The 21,388-nt window shown below is 43.6% G+C and overlaps 1 protein-coding gene and 1 long non-coding RNA gene across 10 annotated transcripts in view; one reads left to right on the plus strand and one right to left on the minus strand.

Annotated features, from left to right (window-relative positions):
* Positions 1-21,388, plus strand: part of PRKAG2 (protein kinase AMP-activated non-catalytic subunit gamma 2) — a 398,056-nt gene that overhangs the window by 264,022 nt on the left and 112,646 nt on the right. The gene's annotated exons all lie outside the window — the stretch shown is intronic.
* Positions 1-21,388, minus strand: part of LOC128833183 (uncharacterized) — a 41,816-nt gene that overhangs the window by 14,400 nt on the left and 6,028 nt on the right. For 2 of the 3 annotated variants that reach the window (XR_008444125.1, XR_008444124.1), the window contains exon 3: positions 20,759-20,884. This is a non-coding gene — a long non-coding RNA (uncharacterized LOC128833183). Of the gene's footprint in view, positions 1-6,483; positions 6,809-20,758; positions 20,885-21,388 lie in introns of those variants that run through there. The other variant, XR_008444126.1, reaches the window with a different exon arrangement.

A 21,388-nucleotide genomic window follows, 5' to 3' on the forward strand; every position in this document is an offset into this window, starting at 1 on the left:
AGGAGGGGCTGTGAGTTGCAAGCTCTGAGGGCATATCCTCCCTATATGCAATTCTCCAAAAACAAAGTGACTTAATGACTGCACCTAAAGTATTTGTCTAAAGTAGTCTCCGTTTTATTTGAACCCGTTGGTATATTTACCTGTGTTCTTTACGAAGCCACATTCATTTTCAGAGGAGCAGCGTCTCCACCCGTTAGAGGTCTGATATCTAACCTTCTACCTGGACAGGACTGAAACATTTCATGCTTTGCCTTGCCTTTGTGTCATATGCGTATTGTATGAAGGGGCAAGTGGTCTCTTCACAAACAAATCTCTAGATGGAAAACAGCCTCTATCAAGACTACATATAAAATACCTTTGACTATGCCTCCTCAGTGGGTGTGAGTTAATTCCAAGAGAGTTAAAGCTCCATCAATAATGTTCCTAAGGGATGGCTCAATACTGGACATTTGCAGGACTGCTATGTGGTCATCGATACATATGTTTATGAACCATTATGCCATACAACATCATCCAAAAACTCTTTCAAACTTTGGGAAGGTGGTTCTGCAATCTTTGTTAGTCTCTGAGATCCGCCTCCTGTGGGTCCTGCTTGGCATGAGTCATGTAAATGGAATACACAGCTGCATCTACTCAAAGAAGAAATGATTACTTACTATAACCATGGTTCTTCAAAATATGATGCAGATGTGCATTCCACAACTTACCCTTTGTCCCCTCTGCATTGGAGTCTAGTCTCAGGGCGTGCGGTATGAAGGGACTAAATTGGAGTCAAGGCAGAGCTGCCTCATATATAGGGCCCTACCAAATTCCTGGCCATGAAAAATGCGTCACAGACCATGAAATCTGGTCTCCCCCGTGAAATCTGATCTTGTGTGCTTTTACCCAATACTATACAGATTTCACGGGGGAGACCAGTGTTTCTCAAATTGGGGATCCTGACCCAAAAGGGAGTTGCGGGGGAGGAAGGGTCACAAGTTTATATTGGGGGGTCATAGTATTGCCATCCTTACTTCTGCGCTGCCTTCAGAGCTGGGCGGCTGGAGAGAGAGGCAGCTGTTAACTGAGGGGCCCAGCTCTGCAGGCAAAACTACAGAAGTAAGGATGGCAATAACATATCATGCCATCCTTACTTCTGTGCTGCTGCTGGCGGCAGCTCTGCCTTCAGAGCTGGGCTCCAGACCAGCAGCCGCTGATCTCCAGCTCTGCAGGCAGCACAGCCGCCAGCATCAGCACAGAAGTAAGGGTAGCAGTACCGCAACTGCCCCCCCACCCCCATAACCTTGAGACCCCGCCACAACTCCTTTTTAGGTCAGGTCCCCTACACTTACAACATCGTGAAATTTCAGATTTAAATAGGTGAAATCATGAAATTTACTATTTTAAAAATCCTATGACCGTGAAATTGACCAAAATGGACCGTGAATTTGGTAAGGCCCTACTCATATAGCCATGAGGCACAATCCCTGCCTCCTGCGAGTACTGCAAGGCAAAATTCTCTGGTTCCCGTGCACTGGGCACACACACCTAAGTGGAATAAATGTCTGCCTCACAGCTCGAAGAACCAGCTACAGTAAGTAACCATCTCTTCTCATGAAAGGAGGCCATGTTATAACAGTAATGGAATGTGTACTGCCCAATTCAGCATAAAACTGCATCTAAGGAAGAGCTGTTCATGATGATTTGCAAGCTATATTTTTGCAGTTTAAGGCAAGAATACAGAAGACTATTTACCATCTAGGCTGTTCATTTACAAGAGCGTAGGGATTCTGCACCAAACCCTTTCATGAAAAGCATAGGACAGATCCCCCAGAACCTGAACTTGCCATTCCACTGCGTCACCCTCTCTGAGCTACTGGCCCAGATGTGGAGCAGAGCTGGCAGCCATAAATGGGGTGCAGGCTGGGATCCATACGAGAAAAAACTGTGGATTCTTAACCATCCACAGGTTTCCCAGTCCGTCTCCTGCCTTTGTGACACTGCTGCATATTGTATTCCCCACACCCAACATCTCAGGTCCTCTCCACAATGTTGCCTGTAATGACCTACAATGTTTTAAGACATGTAAGTCCTGACTGGCCTTGAAGGGAAATGTGCTGTACCAAGTGGCCATTCCTATGACTCTTCCTCCCTCCTCCTTCCCTAGTCCCATCCCTTGCCTAGGGAAACAGGGTCTATTGCAGCAACTGTGAAAAGTTTGCTGCATAAAGAAGAGGAAATACACCACAACCACCTTTCCCCTGAACACACCTTGCTTCACTCCACTCCCTGTGATATTCGGATCTTGCAGATTTCTGCCTAAGCAGGAAGGGAGCATTTAGCTCTTTAAAAATGGAGCCTGTGTCTACCTTTAAATAAAATAATTGCAAGCAGCCAGAGTTGGCAATTGGAAAGTCAGCTGCATTGGGGTGCTGACTCATAATGGGACTAGATACCATCTCAGCAGCAGCTTGGAAAAATGTTTTCATTGTGTTGGTGCAGTGAACACAAAATATTTATTCTTTGAGCATATTCACAGCAGTGTTTTCAACTGGAACTAAGGGTCAGGTCATGTGTTTTTATGATGGCAATGATTTGTATAGTGCCAAAGATGTGCACCGTTCTTTATCGTTGTAAAAATAAGACAAGGTTCTAGCCCTGTAGATCTCACAATCTAATGTATAAAAACAAAACAATGGCACAATCAGTAAAAATATCAAATCATAAGGTGGGGAGTATTGGGGAAGAGGGAGGTCATGACAAGGGGACAGGGTCAGAATTCTCTGGAGAGAGGAGCTTTTAACTTGATCGCTTGTATATGTAGGGTTACAATCAAATAAGTTATTAATTTTTAAAGTTTTATTTATTATTACTATTCAGATTAGAAGTTAGCTGAAAGTGGGGGGACTTGGGGGAAATCTAGAAATATGTCATTTCCCTGTGCTCCATAACAGGAAGAGTAAAAAATTATGATTTGAAGTTGTGTGTGCATGGTGCTGTGCAGACAAATAATAAACTGGATCCCTGACCTGAGGAGCTTACTTGCTTACTGCAAACATTACCACGTGGTACTTATTACCATAGGCATCAACAGGACTATTCATGGTTGTAAGTACTACTTCCAGTAGTGTTTGCAGGATAGGGTCTAAGTGTAGCCATAACACTACTACTGATGACGACACAAAAGGAGGGACATTGAGGGAAGGTAAGTTGAAGGTTACAATAATACATAATTTTGTGGCTGCTCTGGGTTGCTATGTACTTCTTTTGTTGGTCCGTAATTTGATTGTGTTAGAAAATGATTATGGCCCTGATCCAGGAAAACACTTAAACACATGCTTAACTTTAAGCATATGAATAGTCCTGTTGACTTCAAAAGAATTGCTCATATGCTTAAAGTTAAGACCCTACTTTAATTGCTTTGCTGGATCGGGCCTATATACATTTATTTGTTAAAAGATTTAAAAGAGGACTAGGAGGGATATTGGGGACGAGAAGAGAAGATGACTGCAGAAGCAGAGTGGAATAACGGGTGATGGATTTGAGGCAAGCACAAGAAATTGGAGATGAGTGAAGGAAGAGAATAGGAGGAAGAGGGTGAAGACAAGGATCAGAGAAGGAGATGATAGTTTGACCACAATGAATCAGAAACAATTGGTGAAGTCAGGCTCAATCATTGGGCAATCATCAGAGCAGTAAGAGGAGCTGGCTGCAAAGGTACCACCCTGATGCCCTTCTACTGGCTAAGCCTGGGGATTGTTACTTATTTAGAAATTGTAATGATGTCCATTGCCTCAGCACCGGGGCCCCTTATATCACTGGAAACAGCCCTTTACACAGAAATAGTCCTACAAAAGAAAAAATATCATAACAGGCATCTCACCGGCCCACATCTGTTAAGCATTCTGGTGGGGTCAATCAAGAACTTGTCCTAGCCCCTAAGTTTTACACCATGACTGAAGCTTACCAAATTTGGGTTCTAATGGACCTCTGGAGGGAGCAATTTCCAGATGTGTGACCCTCCATTGAAAACACATGGTCTCTCCTCTTGCAGTGTTTAACCTCAGAAATAGTCAGCAAGAACAACCAAGAGGATCTTAGCCTCCGTGATGGTACAAAGAGAGAGCAGCACAAGCTGGTCACCTAACAGTTCTCCTCACTACTTAGTCCTTTATAGATATGGAGGTTACACTTTGAAGAGGGAATACTATTGGCTGTTGCAGCCTTGTGGAAATCTATTGGGATACAAAGAACATTTCAGTTAATGAGCTAATGAAAACAAGAGATTCAGAGTGAGGTAGGGTTGTCTAATGGTTAGAGCATTAGCTTGGGATTTGAAAGTTCCTTGAGTGGTTACAGACGTGTATTCCACTCAACTGCACATGTGCCCAGTGCACTGAGGCCAGAGGGCTTTCTGTAGTAGAACCCATCAGGGTGACACATACACCCTGCACCTCCTCATAGTCTCTCCCAAGACTACATAAGGGCATCGCTGCCCCAATCCTCCTCAATTCCTTCTCAACATCTATGGCCTGAGTCAAAGTTCAGTGTGAGGTTTACCTTGAGGTTACTGCATCAGTGAGTTTTCTCCCTGCCTTTTTTGTGAGTAGCTAGTAATTAGCAGTTAGTACCCAGTAGCTAGTTCATTTCATATGAAGCCCTGTGGTATGTTCTCACCAGGCTTTAAGCACTGCCTGTCATGTGGGGCGGCTATCCCAAATAATGACCCCCAAGTGCACTGCCTTTTGTGTCTAGGCAAGGGACACAGTAAAGAGAGGTGCAGTATCTGCCATTCTTTCAACAAAAGAATGCAGATAGCCAGATATCTGAATCTTAAATAGCACCTCCTGCAGAAGGTGATGAAGCCCACTTCAGGCCCAGGGCCTTCGTCAGATTGTCTGGCCCCTCAGGCAGCTGCTGAGGTTATGGTAGTTTCTGATAGGCCTCATGACTAAGACTCTTCTTGGAGAAAAAGGCTGATCTTCCTCCCTGGGGCCTCCATGAATGAGGACCCCCATAAAACCAACCAGAACCATTCCAGATTGAGGAGAGACTCTCTCTTCTTCCTCCAAAGAAGGGCTCAAAACATCACCGGGACTCCTCAGGTACTCAGGGTAGAGCTGGACCCTTAACCTATATCTCCCCAGTACCACAGCAAGAACATATCAGTACCTTAATGTCAAGTCCAGTTCCATCTGTGGAATGGCCATTGAGTCCGGAACCAATGCGCACAACTGTGGCACCGAAGCTGTCAGTACCAGCTAGTTCACAGGCTTATCAGGCAGCACCTGATTTGCTTTGCCTCTCTGTTCCAGGCTTTCTTGTGGTACATCAGTCCTTTATAGTGGAGATGCCCCTGCTGTTGCTGGCCCATTTGGATCTATTGCTTTGGTGCACAGGCTACCATCTGTGCTGGTGTTGATACCAGCTAGGAAGCCTACAAAAGATGTGACTTCAATACTGTCTTGGGCACTGACATTCTCCATGTCAGTACTCAGTTATGCCTCAGCTTCAACAATGGACTCTCTTGGCACCCACATCTTTGGTACCAGGGCATTTCTCTGACAGGATACGAATGGTACTTCATTTGTTTGCACCAGTGTTGAAGTCCATCCCAGCACTGAGTGTCGATATAGTCCACTCAATATCTTGTGGGGCATTTGCAATACTAACTACAATGTGGACTTCAGTACTCTTCTCATTGGGCTACAGACAGATCAGAGCATCTAGTGGTCCCTTCTGGTTTAGCTCCTCTATTGCCTACTGATTATTCAGATGGCTCTTTGCGATTTGTTTTCAAATCCTTTTCTACTTCACCATCTCCTCCTAGGCATTGGTCTAGTAAGTCTTCCAGGCTGTTTCCAGAGGGAGAACATTGGTACCAAGAGCAGGACCATTCCTATAATACAGACAGGTCGTTATGGCCCAGTACCTACTGGCCTCCTGTCTCCAAGGTCCTGATCATAGGCACACTTGAGAGGAAGATCACCAGACTGTTCGGCTAGTTGACTTCTATAGCCTCCTACATTGGGGGCACCTGCAGATGTTGTTCTCACTGAGCCATTATCACAGGACCAGGTCCTACCACAGGAGGATCCATTGGCTCCTGTTGCTTTGTCATCCTCCTGACCAGATGATTCATTGGATCCAGATTCCTCCTCCCCTATTCTCGAATATTTTAAGTCCTATCAAGATCACCTAAGCTAAGTTTGTCTAAGAGAACACAGACAAGCTCTAGACATTCTTCAGTTGTCAGCACCTGGGAAGGTTGCCCTCCCTGCAAATGAGGCTCTCTTGGAGCCAGCAAAGACCTTGCGATGCACACCAATCTCCTTAGCTCCTACAAGTAAGACAAACATTACTACGTCCTCATACAAAGCTTTGAATGTATTTATTCCCACCTGGTCCAAACCCCCTTGTGGTCACTGTCACCAGTGAGAGGTTGCAACAGGGCAAGTTCAAATTAACACCCAAAGAAAAGGAGGCCAAGAGGCTTGATTTGCTGTGGAGAAAGATTTATTTTGTCTTGTCTCTCCAGATGTGCATAGCTAATCACAGGTTCTTTTATAAAAGAATGACTTTGTAAACTGGATCACGTCTAAATTCACTGAAAAACTCCCTGAAGATGCAAAGGAAGAGTTTAAGGCTTTCCTGGCAGAAGGTCTCTAGCAGCCACATCAGTGATCCAGTTGGCACTTGACACAGCAGATGTTTCTTCTAGGGTACGGCCTCTGCAATAACAACTAGAAGAACCTCTTGGTCACAAAAATTCCAGTATAGCCTCTGACATCCAACACACTATACCCTTTGGATGGTCAGTTTCTGTTCTCTGAAAAAAATGAAGAGATTTTACACTCATTTAAGGACTCCCGTGCTACACTCTGTTTGTTAGGAGACTATACACCAGCCACCAAGAGATAGGAGGACAGGGCCCAGGAATCATAGCACCATCAACGGTATTACAGGCAAGCAGTATTACAACAGTACTATAGGCAACCTACTTACACTTCTGGCAACGTCTTTCCAAAGAGGAGACATAAATCAGAGGAAGAGACCGTCTGGCTTCAACTCCAACCAGCCAACTTGTCCTTAGTTATCCTTTGGTAAGCAATCCTTTTGACTTACGCCTTGAGGACAGCAGTCAAGTTACTGGCAATCTTCCTGTCATTTCTCTCCCATTTGGGACCAGATTGTCCCACTTTCTCAATTCTTGGGAAGCCATAACAATGGACAAGTAGGTCTTAAGCACTATGCAACTGGGATACTCTATCCAGTTTTTCTTTTCCCCTACTTGCCCACCTGTTCCATCCCTTTTCAGGTGCCCTCTCATGAGTTGCTGCTTCCACAAAAAGTTCAGACTCTACTTGCTTTAGGGGCCATAGAAGAAGTCCCCCTTCAACATCAGGGCAAGGGGTTTTACTCATGGTACTTTCTGAGACCCATACTCAACCTTCAGAATCTCAACAAATGCATCAAATATATGAGATTTCATATAGTCATCCTAGTGACAATCCTTTCCTTGCTAGATTGAAATAATTAGTTTGGTGCCCTGGATTTTCACAACACTTATTTCCATGTGGCCGTATTGCCAAGCCACTGGAAGTGCCTGATATTCATGGTTGCAGTACTCCCGTTCAGCTTGTCCTCAGCCCTGCCTGAATTCACCAAATGCTGGGCAGAGGTGGTGCCTATTTGCGGAGGGAGGGGATTCATTCTTCCCTCTACCTTGACAACTAGCTAGTGGTGAGGCAGATCTGAAGGCCAGGTTCTCCGCCACATCCAGTTCTTGTATTCTGATATGGGACTCCCTTAATCTCTCATGTTGAAGTTGTTCCACTGTGTATAAATAGAGTCACTGGAGCAGAGAGACTGAATCCTAGGTCTCCTACTTCCCAGGTGGGAGGTAGGTGCCCTAACCACCAAGCTGTAGAGTCACTCTCTCTCTCTTTTTGCCCAGGATTCTAGGTATTTATCCAAAGTGGAGAGATTAAGGGAGCTCCACATCAGAATATCCCATAGCTCAGTGGTTAGAGAACCCTCCCGAAAGGTGGGAGACCACTGTTCAAATATTTTCTGCCTCAGACAGAGAGGGGAATTGAGTGTAGATCTCCCACATCCCAGGTGAGTAGTTTTAACCACTTGGCTTGAAAGTGGTAAGGTGGTCACCATTCCCAGTCAGATTTTGATTGAGACCCAATCTGGCAGGAGTGCTTAGAGGCCATCTACCAGATTGGGTCTCACAGGGGAGATTCACACTCTTCTGCCTACCTTCCCCCAGTTTGTGGATCGCGCTGGAGCTAAAGTGGGAGATAGGCATCTGAATTTCTAGACTAAGGCAGAGACAGAAACTCAGGCAATCAGAGAACTTCTATAGCAAAAATGTAGCCACTGCGTGTAGGCACCTACAGGATAAGGTGGCAGCTGAGTGAGGGTTTTGTGGATCACAGTGGTGCCCAAAACTGGGCTTTACCTTTGAGTACATTTGTGGATCTGGGCCTCAGTTCCCAATCTATAAAAAATTGAGATAATACTTCCCTATCTCACATGGAGTTGTGAGGTACTCAGATACTATGGTAATGGGGGCCATATAAATACCTTAGATAGATAGATAGCAAGTATTCCTATTAACCATACACTTTAATACTAAAGAAGGAGATAAAATATTTTATAGATCACCACCCTGTTATTAGATTCTGACTTGAAGTAACGATTTACATATAGGATCACTGCTGAAGTAGATTACTGCTCTGGCCCCCCAAGTTTAGAGTTTCCTCCTAAACAATTCAGAAATATATTCAAAACTGATCATTTTCAAAGAATTAGTGTATGACTTTCTGATAAAAGCACAGTACACAAATTAGTACGCATGCATATTCACTGGCTATGAAATTGTGAACCACAATGTAGGCTTGTATTTATTTATTTTAAATGTTTTTAGCTCTAGTGGTTGTGAAAATAACTTTAGAAACATAAACTAATGCAGTGGTATGGGCTGGCGCCTACAGAGAGCCTTAAATAATATTTTTTATTTCTGTAATAGGTATTAACTTCCCCTCCTTCCCCCCACGAACACCACCACCTATTCTGAGCTCTAGGTGACTTTGCCAAAAGTTAAAAATACAGTCAAAATAAAATTAAAACCAGCAGCTTCTTTACCTTCATAAGTTAAAATAATAATAACCAGTAACCAACTACAGAAACACCAAAGCCAAACCAACCTCCTTCCTTCATAAATAGCCCTTATTGTATCCCTGTCTCTCCAAAGGAGTCTTGCAGTAAGTATGCCATGAAGGACACCATAGCTGGAACTCCCTCCCTCAACCCAAAATAGCGAAAATCAGAGGGCCCTTCATGGAGACTGCCCTGTCAGCAGCTTCTTCTCTTATACTAAAGAGACTCTTGCTTGAGCACCTTCACTGATCACAACCATGGCAATATGGCACAGGGAGCGAGGTAGTCTCTCAGTTAGGCTAGTACAAATCTCTGAGAGCTGTGAAACAAACCACTTATCTCCATAGGCCATTTTAGTGGCTTTAAGTGGTTCCTCCCTGTCAGCCTTGGAAAGACTCACGCTCCAGAGCCCGAACTACATATTTCTCTCAGAGTACAGTAACTCCCCACTTAACGTCCTCTCGTCCCTGCTCAATTACAGAACATGCTCCATTTAAAATTGTGCAATGCTTCGGTATAACGTCGTTTGGCTGCCTGCTTTGTCCACAGCTGGCAGCCCCCCTATCAACTCCCCTACACACACATCCACAGTGCCTTCCACCCGCCGGCAGACCCCGCAGATCAGCGCCTTCCCCCTCCTCCCCCTGCCTCCGGCAATCAGCTGACTTGCGGTGTTCAGGAGGGAGGAGTGAGGACTTGGCGCGCAGGTTCCCCCTCCCTCCTGAATGCCGCAAACCAGCTGATTGCCGCGGGCAGGAGGGAGGGGAGAGGAGGGGGGAAGAAGAGGCAGGTTAAGGGTGGGGACTTGGGGGAAGGGGTGGCATGGGCGGGCCGAGGGTTGAGCCCCCATGCCCCTTGCAGAGTAGGGGAAGCTGCCGCTGCTGCTGCGCAATGTGCTTCTCCTAGCCTACAGCAGCTTCAGCCTCCTAGCCTGCCTCATTGTCTCCAGTGCCAGTGGGCTGTACCTGTGTAGGGTACAGTGGGGGCATCTCCCAACTATAGTACTGTACGGCAAAAAAAAATTTCCCTGGAACATTTACATTCATTCTTATGGGGAAATTGGATTCACTTAACATAGTTTCACTTAACATTGTAGTTATGTTCCTGAAAAATGCGACTTTAAGTGAGGAGTTACTGTAATTTTACCAAGGTTATGGATGAGTCAGTATTGGGCTTGACACTAAAAGCATGCATTTTTCACCCAACTATCTTTATAATGTAGCCTTGCAAACTTGTCACGAACGTCCATCAGTCTAGGTATCAAATATCTTCTCACCCACCTTTCTCCTGGATGATGATGATGATCAAGAAAAAAAATGGTTTAATCAAAAAATATACCTAAGTAAAGGAATCCAATCATTTTAGGCTTTAAAATCAAATGGTTTGTTTGTACAGTGCCTAGCACAATGGGGTCCTGGTCCATGAATAGGGCTCCCAGGCTCTATGGTAATAAATAATATTTGGCAAATAGTAAATGTGTTGAATTTAAGCCAGATTTGGCCAGTTGTGGAGCAATACTTGTTTTACCTCATTTATTTGGTACTCAAAATATTTGCTGAAGTACAAAAGTGAAAAATTAAGAGCCTATGGGTTATTCACAAAGGGCTATATTCTCTGAGCACTCTGGCCTCAGTCCAGCAAGGCACTGAAGAAAGGGCTTAGCTTTAATATAAATAATCTCATTGACTTCAGTGGGTCAGGATGAAGCCTTGGGTAGGCTAGGCTCATAGGTAAAGGACCCTCTTCCCTTGCCCATTTTGAACATCACAGTATTTTTGGAGTGCCACGATAAGTATAATTTAAATCGGTTTGTCACACAACCCTGTGTGTTGGCTTGCACTGCAAATAGCAATTTAAACCTCTGCCTGTCATCTTCCTGCTACAGCTCCCTGTCAGATAGTTTGCCTACTCCCCATGCTATAGTAAGAAACAAGGTCCATTTATGTAGGTTTAAAGAGGAAGAGGAGCAGGCTTCAGACTCAAGAGCATTGAGCTGAGCATGTGTGTGTACCTACAGTGTATATTTTTAAGGATATACAGTACAGACATATAAGAAGGGGACACGTAAAATCTGAAACAGGTTTTAATATTAGGAAACTGTGACGGTTCTTGAGGTACCCAGGACTGTAAATCACTTCGTTACCCCACCCCCACCTTGAGTGAGAGGGAGACTTGCTTGTGCTTAACAGGATATCAGTGACCTGTCACCATCAGCACAGGCACAGACTTTCCAATGTGCCAGGGGGTGCTCGACCCCCGGCTCTGCCCCAGCCCCCCCCCCCCACTCCTTCCCCCAAAGCCCCACCCACCTCTTCCTGCCCCTGTCCCACTTCTTCCCGCCCAGTTCTGCCCCCTCCCCTGAACACACTATGTTCTTGCTCCTTCCCCCGCATGCCGCAAAACACCTGATTGCAGCAGGCGGGAGGTGCGGGGAAGGGGGGGGGGAGACGCTGATGGGCAGTGGGCGGGAGGCACTGGAGGGAGGGGGAGGTTCTGATTGGGGGCTGCCAGTGGGTGCTCAGCACTGACCATTTTTTCCCTGGGTGCTTCAACCCTGGAGCACCCACGGAGTCGGCGCCTATGACCATCAGCCTGTTAGTCACCCAAACACTCCCCTCTGGACTATGTCAGTCCTTATTTTGCCTTGCAAGTTAACAATAGGTATACTCCAGCCCCGAGACCCTTTGAAACATTCCCTTGTAGTGTCCAACTGCATATCCACTGGACACTCACCGAAATACTTGGTGTGCTGTCCCTAAGGGAACAGTGTACATACCACCTTGTATGATTCAACTCAGGATCAGCATTGAACAAGAAGTTAATGATCAAAGATTCAAGAGATAGTGAGTAAGGATAATGGAATAAAGTATAAAAGCTGTTTATCTGGCACTTCACCAACCAGAAAGCTCTATAAACCGACATTTCTAATCTTCATTGAAATTCCGGTTTATAGTCCGTTTGGCGTGGGGCCGGCAGTGGGTTGGGGTGTGGGAGAGGGTGTGGAGCATGGGCTCTGGGAGAGAGTTTGGGTGCAGGAGGTGGTTGGGGGCAGCGGGTTGGGGTGCGGGGTGCCAGATTCAGGGGGCATTCACCTTGGGTGGCTCCCCACAAGCGGCAATCTGTCCTGGCTGCTCCTAGGTGGAGGCATAGCAGGCGGCTCTGCGCACTGCCTCTGCCCGCAGGCACCGCCCCCACAGCTCCCATTGGCCATGGTTCCCAGCCAATGGGAGCTCCAGAGCTAATGCTTGGAGCAGAGCGGGGGCAGCGCGTGAAGCCGCCTAGGAGCAGCCGGGACAGGTCGCCACTGGGGAGCTGCCTGACGTGAGCGCCCCCCGGATCCGGCACCCCACACCCTCTCCCGCACCCCAACCCGCTTCCCCAAGCCCCCTCCCGCACCCAACTCCCTTCTTCTTTGTTAAACGGCAGTTTTCACTTACTGGCACCACCCATTCCCGCAACATGTTGGATAAACCAGCTTTTTACATATAAAAATCATAACATGTTTTCTAAAGACTAAACTTAGCCTGTTAAACTAACTGTCTGTCTAAAGAAGTTTATCTCACCCAAAACCTTTTGCAGCATTTTCCACTGAGGTAGGCAGAGATCCAATTTTCATGAATGTAAACACACTGCCTGTTTACTTTCCAGTTGGAGGATCAAAGGGTGTCTTTTCGCCTTCTTATAGCCCCAAAGTTCATTGTCTGTACTGAGTCAGGATAATTCCCATGGTGGTGTGCTGCTGCCCTTTTGATTTCATCTCCCCCTGTTTACTTCATATGTAGATGTGTAGCCATTGTATTATCTTACAATGCTTTATTCACATGCTGACAGAGACAAATGAATAAACATCTTTCCTCAGACACAAAACATCTTTTTTGCAGTGTTGTAGTCATGTTGGTCCCAGGATATTAGAGAGACAAGGTGAGTGAAATATCTTTTATTGGACCAACTTCTGTTGGTGAAAGAGACCCGAAGAAGAGCTCGATGTAGTTCAAAGATATCACCCCCTTTGTCTCTCTAGAAGACCTGTTTGTCAATTCTGCCTTGATAAGGTCTTTAAAACACATTTTCGGTATATGTACATAGCTCTTTATGTAGTATTTGTACAAACATTTCCCGGTGATAATGGTGACCAGCACGCATGATGCTGGCTTTCATTTAAAATATCATATGACATTCTTTGATGAAGCAGAATGTACAGGATATTCTTGTAACTCCCTTGCCAGTTGGCATTGAGAGTTTTTTGGGTCACAGTAATATTCCTACATTTGTAGACGTATGTAATGTGTATTATAGCATCAGGTATCTTAGCCAGATACCTCTAGCTCTCTCCCCACAAATATATAATCTTTGCAATTCAGCCTTGAAATATGTACTAAACAACAATTTCACCAGGTGTTAGCATGGACTAATTTATTACTAGCAAAACAGGTCAAAAATGGTTTCCATTTTATATATTGTAGACATGTTCACCAAAAGCATTACATTTTTATTATGTATGGGTTGGAAGATGCCAAATTTTTCTGGCTCAAAATGCAAGTTTTGTGGTTAACTCACTGGCACAATGCTGTAAGGATATTCTACCTTTGTGCAAGATAATTGGTCAAGAGTCCTGAAGTTAGCCTTTCTGTTAAGGATCAGTTACTGTTCCCATTGAAGTCAATAGCAAAACTCCCAGTGACTTCAGGAGGAGGATCAATTCTCTGAGATTCTCAACAATAGAACTGTAGGGAAAATATAGCAAAAATGCTTCAGAATAGTAAGTTCTCCATTTCATCCAGTTTCCTCATTCCTGACTCTGAGCTTGCTATCCACATATGATTGATGATGATTTAATTGTTCACAATGGGCTAAATTCTTTATTACATCCCTACATTCAACTGAAACTAATAGAGATCCACAGATGTAATTGAAGGCACAATGTAGCCTACTGTTTTAATATATTAACTGCTTAAATTAATATTATATCTATTATTAAGGATAAGGATGGCAGAACAGCTGCAGCTGGGAGACTATTTAATGCTGGTAAACTGGGAAAGGATTCCCCATGCAAACAATCCTACTTGGGACTGCTGGTGGATACAAACTTCTAGTGATGCGTCAAGGCAGATAGAGAAAAAACCCTTTCAGGGAACCCTTCCTTCACAAAGAAATTATTTAAAATGTGCTGTTTCTAAGAGGCCCATCAACCATAGTATATAAGTGCCAAATACAGTAATTAAGATTGGCATCACGTTATCAATGTCAGACTTTATTGTGAATTCCTTTTTTATTTTTTTCCCTTTCCCTGGCCTTGGGCACTTTGCTTCCTAATCTGAGTGTGCGCACACGTGATTTCCTTGTCTTTGGCTATGGTAGGAGCAGGTGGGTTTTCCATTATGCTCTGAAGATTGTTGAGCTTGTCCTTAAATTTCTCTCGTCTGAAAGGCCAGCATTTCTCAAATCTTTGAAAGCTAAATCACCCTTCAGGAAAATGAAACCAATTGTGCACCTCTTCAGCCCTGCTGTATGTTAGTAAATGCATGCACATCTTAATTTACACATTTTCTGTGCCCTTACCCTACCTAGGTCTTTGTGCCCCCCGGGGGGGATGTGCCCTGCACTTTAGGAAATGGTATTCTGTTCTATATAGGTTCTTATATCTTGCTCATCGCCATAGTATCTGAGGCACAGGCTCTGAGTTTCCAATGTGCTGGGGGGGAGGGGAGGGGGAGGGAGTGCTCTCCTCCCAGCTCTGCCCTAGGCCCTGCCCCCACTCCACCCCTTCCCCCAAGATTCCACCCTCACACATCCCTGCTCCACCCCGCCCCGCTTCTTCCCACCTCATTCCTCCCCCTCCTGAGTGCGCTGTGTCCTTGGCTCCTCCTCCCACCAGAGCCGACTGCAAAACAGCTGATTGCGGCAGGCAGGAGGCGCAGGGAGGGAGAGGTTCTGATAGGAGGCTGCCAGTGGGTGCTCCAGCCCCGGAGCACCCATGGAATCGGCACCTATGATCTGAGGGCTTTCCCGTAAGTGAATCAAACAACATGATTGCATATATGTTACTTGTGGTTTGTTCTCTTATCTTCTCTCATGTGCAGTGCAGGGTCTTGTATTGGTAAGGTTTCTTAAAAAAAAATGTTTTTAAATTGTTGCTACGAGTTTGTTACAGACAGCAAAGCGAAAGAAATGCGTCTTGCATTTAGAGCAGAAAGAGGTAAGGTTTGTGATGGCCATTAATTCTTGGTAATGTAGGTCATTTCACAGTTGTAGGCTCTCACAAGCATTGTCCTCCAGCATGATTAGCTGCATTGTTCCAGAAGAGCACAGCTATCGCTGTGGGTCAAGAATGGAGAGGTACAACCCATTGAGGACCTTTCAGATTAATTCAATGCTCTGTTCTCCACTGGCTCACTTCTGGTGTTGAGGGCATGGAGCATTGATGTGTGCAGTGTTCTCAGGGATTTGTTCTGGTAACAGGTTGGGATGCTGCGTTCTATACAAAGTGGAATGTCTGGTTTGCTACCACCTTCACACACATACAGTAAATAACAATAATTATAGCATCTAATGTTTAAAAAGCCCTTTAAGACTAGAGAAAATGTTATTACATCCCCTCCAGATAGGGGAAGGAAAACAGCTGAATGCAGTATTTTGGATGAGACATCCCCTTCCTTACTGATTTGTTTGGGGCTGGTGCAGAATGTCATCACTCCATGGGTCTTGCATCTGGGTCTGTGGGATTCCCAATCAGTGGTCACCTCCTGCTCCTACCCAGTGGCTTGCTACTAACTGAGTGGAGAGACCATGAAACCTGAAACTACATCAGGCAGGCCTCTCCGAGGGTCTGAGTGGAGAAACACCAGGACCTCCGATAGGTGAGGGCTTCCTACTGAAACTCAAAAAGAAACACAGAAAGTTGTCCACACATCTGGGCTCTACCTGCCTGCTACACTGGACTCTGCTTTCTCACCTGACTCCTGGTTACTGCTTCCCTGACCTTTTCCAGGTTCTTGATCCTTGCTCCCAGTCTCAAATTCCAACTCTGACCCTTGGCTCAACTCATGATTCTGATTCCAGCTCTGACCCTTGACTCGATTCCCAATTCTGACTCCTGCTCCAACTACTAGACCCGGCGCCTATATCCCAGCCCCAACAGTTTGTGCAGACCACTACTCTAAGAGGTTGGCCTAGGAAAGGTATATGGAATGAGCCAATTGGCCAATCTCGGCTCCAAGAAGAACCAGGCTTGGCCGAGTGGGCAGTCTGCCTCCAGGCTGCCAGCCAAGCACAACAGGGTTAAGTTGCGCAATTGCTGTGAACCAACCGTTGCAGGAGCAGGCGAGCCAGCACCGCACTGAGAATACAATGCTGTGGGCACAACCTGCAAAATCCACTCCAAGTAGCGTCCCTGCGTATCCTTTGCCAGAATGGTTTGATGGTAATCATCAGTGTTTCAGAGAATTTGTGAATCAGTAGCACCTTCAGTTCTAACTCTGTCCCCAGACATACCCTTCTGACCATGCCAAGGTAGGCTTGGTAATTAGTCCACTGTCTGGGGAAACATTGGATTGGGCCTGGCCTTGCTGGAAGGCAACTGCCTGATACTGTCAAACTGGGACCCTTTTCTTCAGTTGATATCAATGTATAGGGCCCTACCAAATTTGTGGCCATGAAAAATGCACCATGGACTGTGAAATCTGCTCTCCTTGGGAAATCTGGACTTTTGTGTACAGAGATCCTTTATTGGAAACTCTTCCTGCATACTTCCTGCACAGCTGTTCTCTGCAAAATCACCCAGACATCTCCACTCCAGAGTTTTAGTGGTGTTGAGGAGCACATGTCCAGTCCTTTGTACTCAGGTGGATTGCAAATGTGTGTGCCCAAAGTTCATTGTACAGTTACATGCAGTTCCCATTTTTGTATGGGGAAGGGGAAGGATCCACATTGTGGTGCTAACCTCAGCATCACTACATCCAGTGCACCAGGCTGCTAATAAAGTATGAAAATCAGTTCTACACAATTCACACTCTAGCAAACAAGTAGGAGACTTTATTCATAGTTCATCGAGCAGATCTAACCCTTTTTCTTTTCTGACCGCTTTAGTCTTTTTGTATTTCTGGAGCAAGACTAATTAAACCAGAAACAAGGAATAAGAATGTTTTAAATTAAATCTGCTTAAACAAATTGCTACATAAGAAGAATATTTTGGGCTGCTTATATGACTAGAAAAAACTAAAATATGCATTGTTGCATTCTGAAGAGAATAGCTGTTAAATACTCCAGTTGTGTAAGACTATAATTGTAGCATGTAACGTTAGCAAATGGTGGGAAAATTACCATTTGTAACTATTCGTGCATTCAAGATGGTTGTGCCTTGATTTGCATTTAGATGGGAATTCCTTCTTGTGGCTCTCCAATCTATTAGGCTTCAGAAAGCAAGGGTTATTTTTTCTTCTTTGAAGTACTTGCAAGGACATTAAACTTTACTGTTAAACTATCAGTTGTACAACTGGCTCCCCAAGCATAACGGGAACACTAATGTCAATGCCTTTTCTGCTAAGGAAGAAATGAGTAGTGGAAATGCTTTAAGACAAACATATTTTGATGCATGTCTGGGAATGCACATTTTTTTAATGAACGACAGCTAAGACTTTTCTCGCAATACTTTAGTAAATCTGTTTCATGCAGACGTGTAGTTTGCAACAAAGATTTTCTGAGTCTTTACCCAGTCATTGCAGATTAATATGTAACCTTTTGTATTACTCAAACACAACTTGCTTTAGAGTATTTTAATTTAAAATGAAAGTTGGTTCTCTGGGAAAAAGGCAAACAAAGATGTGTTTATTTGTAGAAGGTGATTTAACCCACTCTTATGTAGGAAACACTCAGATTATTCAATTAGAATTTACATACTAAGCCTAAAAATTTGTTTCTATAGATGATCCAAAAGTATATAAATTGCCCTAAACTTGGAGAGTTTAGATAAAATGGGGCCCAAAGCCAACACCATCCCTGGTGGTGTTTGTGGGCAAAAACAGAAGAAATGAGCTCTTGCCAAAACCTCCCCCAGTTTTATCCCATCTCTTTGATATTAATGTGTTGGACGATGTAGACATTGGGGAGTATATATTGTAAATTTATTTTAAATTTATTTTAATAGTCAGCTCTATTTTGTAATATAGACACTGTGCTGCACCTAGTTCAAAAACTAATCTGCAAAACATCAAGAATCCTCTGTTAGAAGTCCTTATGAGACCTGGCAACCACTAGAATAATCACATGGGGTGAAATCCTAGTCCCATTAAGGCCAGTGGGATTTTTGCCACTGACTCCAGTGGGTTCAAGTTTAACAGAAAAAGCTTTACCAAGAAAACTACTCATGGCAACATTGTGACACAAACTAGAACTGTTTTCAGCCTTTTAAGAATATTCCTAGATTCATACACTTTAACAGAGTTATTCCAGTTTTACACCACTGTAAATGGTATCAGAATCTGGTCTCTAGTGATTACTCTACATTCCTCTGCATTGGGGCCCTGATTCAGCAGTCCATCCCTTTTCGGAAATACCTGCTGAACTTTAGGCATGTGCTTAAGCATGCATTTAAACTGAATGTGCTTAAGTGCATTCGTGAATATGGATGGATTTAAGAATGTTTTAATGCTTTGCTGAATTGTGGCTTGGGTGTACTCATCTCCTATGAAAAGCAAATAAATGTTATCCATATGTCCCTATGGATTATCAACTGCTCACTTAGTCCCTGATCCTGAAATCAAATGTGCATAGGCAGATCATTATACACAACCAGAGTCCCATGGGAGATGAAATGATGGAGCTAGTTCTTCATGCCAAGTTCCCAGTTGTTAGTTGTAAGTACGCTGGGATCCTTATATTTGTGCAGAAGCAGTCTCTTGGCGTATGAGAAAAGTAACTGATGTCCAATTTTAATAAATTATCCATCAACTTTTGAAAAGCAATTAAATTAAGTAAAAGGATTAGTTCTGATTTTTAAATTAATTGGGATGTACTGTTTGGTTACATTTATTGGCTACATGCTAATGGCTAAAAGCGTATATTGGTTTGAGTAGAAACACCTATTTTTCCATGTGATTATTAAAGTGATTAAGAGCTGTAAATGTAAGAGTGTAAATATCACTAATATGTTTTAGTTTATTAATATGGAGAGATGAGTCATCTCATAATAGTTAAGATGAAGCAAGCCGTCTATTATAAGGCTGATGTTCAGCCTCCTCTAATGTGGCAAAAAAAACCAAACCAAACCAATTGAAATTTGACAGGCTGCATCCTGTTATGAAAGAGAATTTTTAAGCCTTTTGCAAAATAAAAAAACAACAAACATTTTGAAGTTTTTTGGGTTCACGTTTTTGGACTGGTTGAACTTCTTAAAAATCCTTTTCATGTTTTTATATCTTTGTGTATACACACTGATAATTAAGAGTTCAGTCTTACCTCAAAATGGTAATAAGAGCATAAGAACAGCCATACTGGGTCAGACCAAAGGTCTGTCTAGCCCAGTATCCTCTCTTTTGACAATGGCCAATGCCAGGTGCCCCAGAGGGAATGAATAGAACAAGTAATCATCAAGTGATCCATCCCCTGTGACTCATTCCCCTTATGACCTGCATGAAGGCCAAGAAAATCTGGAAGGCTCCAATGCGCCGGCATGATAATGAATGTGAAAGGATAGTTGGTAGGGAGGAATACGGTGGATACGTTAACTTTCCATTTCCACACTCTAACATTTAGATTTTTTTTATACATATGATGGATTGCTTTATATATTAAGTCTGAAATTGTCACTCATACATTTAGGGCCTAAGCCACACCCAAAACCATTACTGAAATCAATTAGATTTGGGGCAATAAAGAATGCAGCTGTGGGCCTTTTTGGTGTTTTGGTTTTACCTTTCAATATGTCTGTCTCAAAACTCCTAGGATCCCCTATTTTGCTTCCCAACTCAGACCCCATATAGCATTTGCTACCCAAGCAGGACTGGATGGGACTTCTTCAGAGCCAGTGAGTGATCTTGAATTGAGTTAAGGGGACACTGTTTAGCAGCATTAGGTACTTGCTCCTTCCTTTCCTGTTTCCACCATACTTAACATTCGACCTCCATCATGCTTACATGGGGCATGAAATTGTGAATGAAAACAGTGTTTTCTGCATAGCAATACATAGACAGACAGGGCTGTTTGGCTGAGCACAGGCCTGGGAGCCAAGAACTTTCCAATTCTAATCCCAGCCCTTTCATTAATTTCCTCTATGGTCTTGTGCAAATCAGACCCTCCCTGCTTCAATTTCCTCATCTGAGAAGTTGGGATAATACTTAGTTATATGAATCACAGAAGTGCTTGGGGAATTAATTGTGTGTAAAGTGCTGTGGAGATGAAAATGTTAAATGTTGTTTTAATATATGTGTATATAAAATCCAGGGGATAGATTTTTCCCCTTCAGAATATGAGTAATTCCCATTCATTTTAATGTTAAAACGTTAGGGAAAGAACACAGCGATAAAAAGTAAGCAATTTTCTACTATGATTTAAGCTCTCCCCTTCCCAAAATTCATTTACATCACATTTTTATGAATTTTACTAATCTACTAACCTTCAGTTGTTTGTTTTACTTTGCCTCCATAAAGATTGCTAGCAGAGCTGTATTAAGATTCTGTCTGTGTCAACATTCTGGTTGTAAACCCGGTTTTTAAGACATTAATAACTTCTGAGCTGTGACCTAACATAGAAGGAAAATGCTCAGACAATTTTCAAAAATATATATTTTCAAAAATAAACCAACCATTTACTATTTCATTATGGTGAAAAATAACTAAGTTTTGTTTTGCAGTAATGGTTAACAAATGTTTTATGAAATTACAGTATATCAGAAAGAAACCAGTACATATGGCAGGAGCACTGTTCCTTTACACAATAAAAACAGATCAAAGTAAAGGGGCTGCAGCATAATGAAGAATCTGGCTCACAGCATCTAAAGTTTTAAATTGTTTTGAACACTGTTGGTTTAAAACCCAAATGTGTTAATATTGTAATAGCTTTAAACCTTGTCTAGATTAGGATTAAAGATGTATTAGTAGTAGTAGGCATCCTTCAGTCTCGAGAGACCATGGGTATGTGCCCCTGAGAGGTAAAGAATTTACTCAGTTGGTTTTATGGCAGCTGTGACAGAAGAGATCCACTCAAGAGAGAGAGACATGTTCTAACATATTTGAAAAGTCAAATG

This window comes from Malaclemys terrapin, chromosome 2 (genome assembly GCF_027887155.1).
Source record: "Malaclemys terrapin pileata isolate rMalTer1 chromosome 2, rMalTer1.hap1, whole genome shotgun sequence".
Lineage (NCBI taxonomy): Eukaryota > Metazoa > Chordata > Testudines > Emydidae > Malaclemys > Malaclemys terrapin.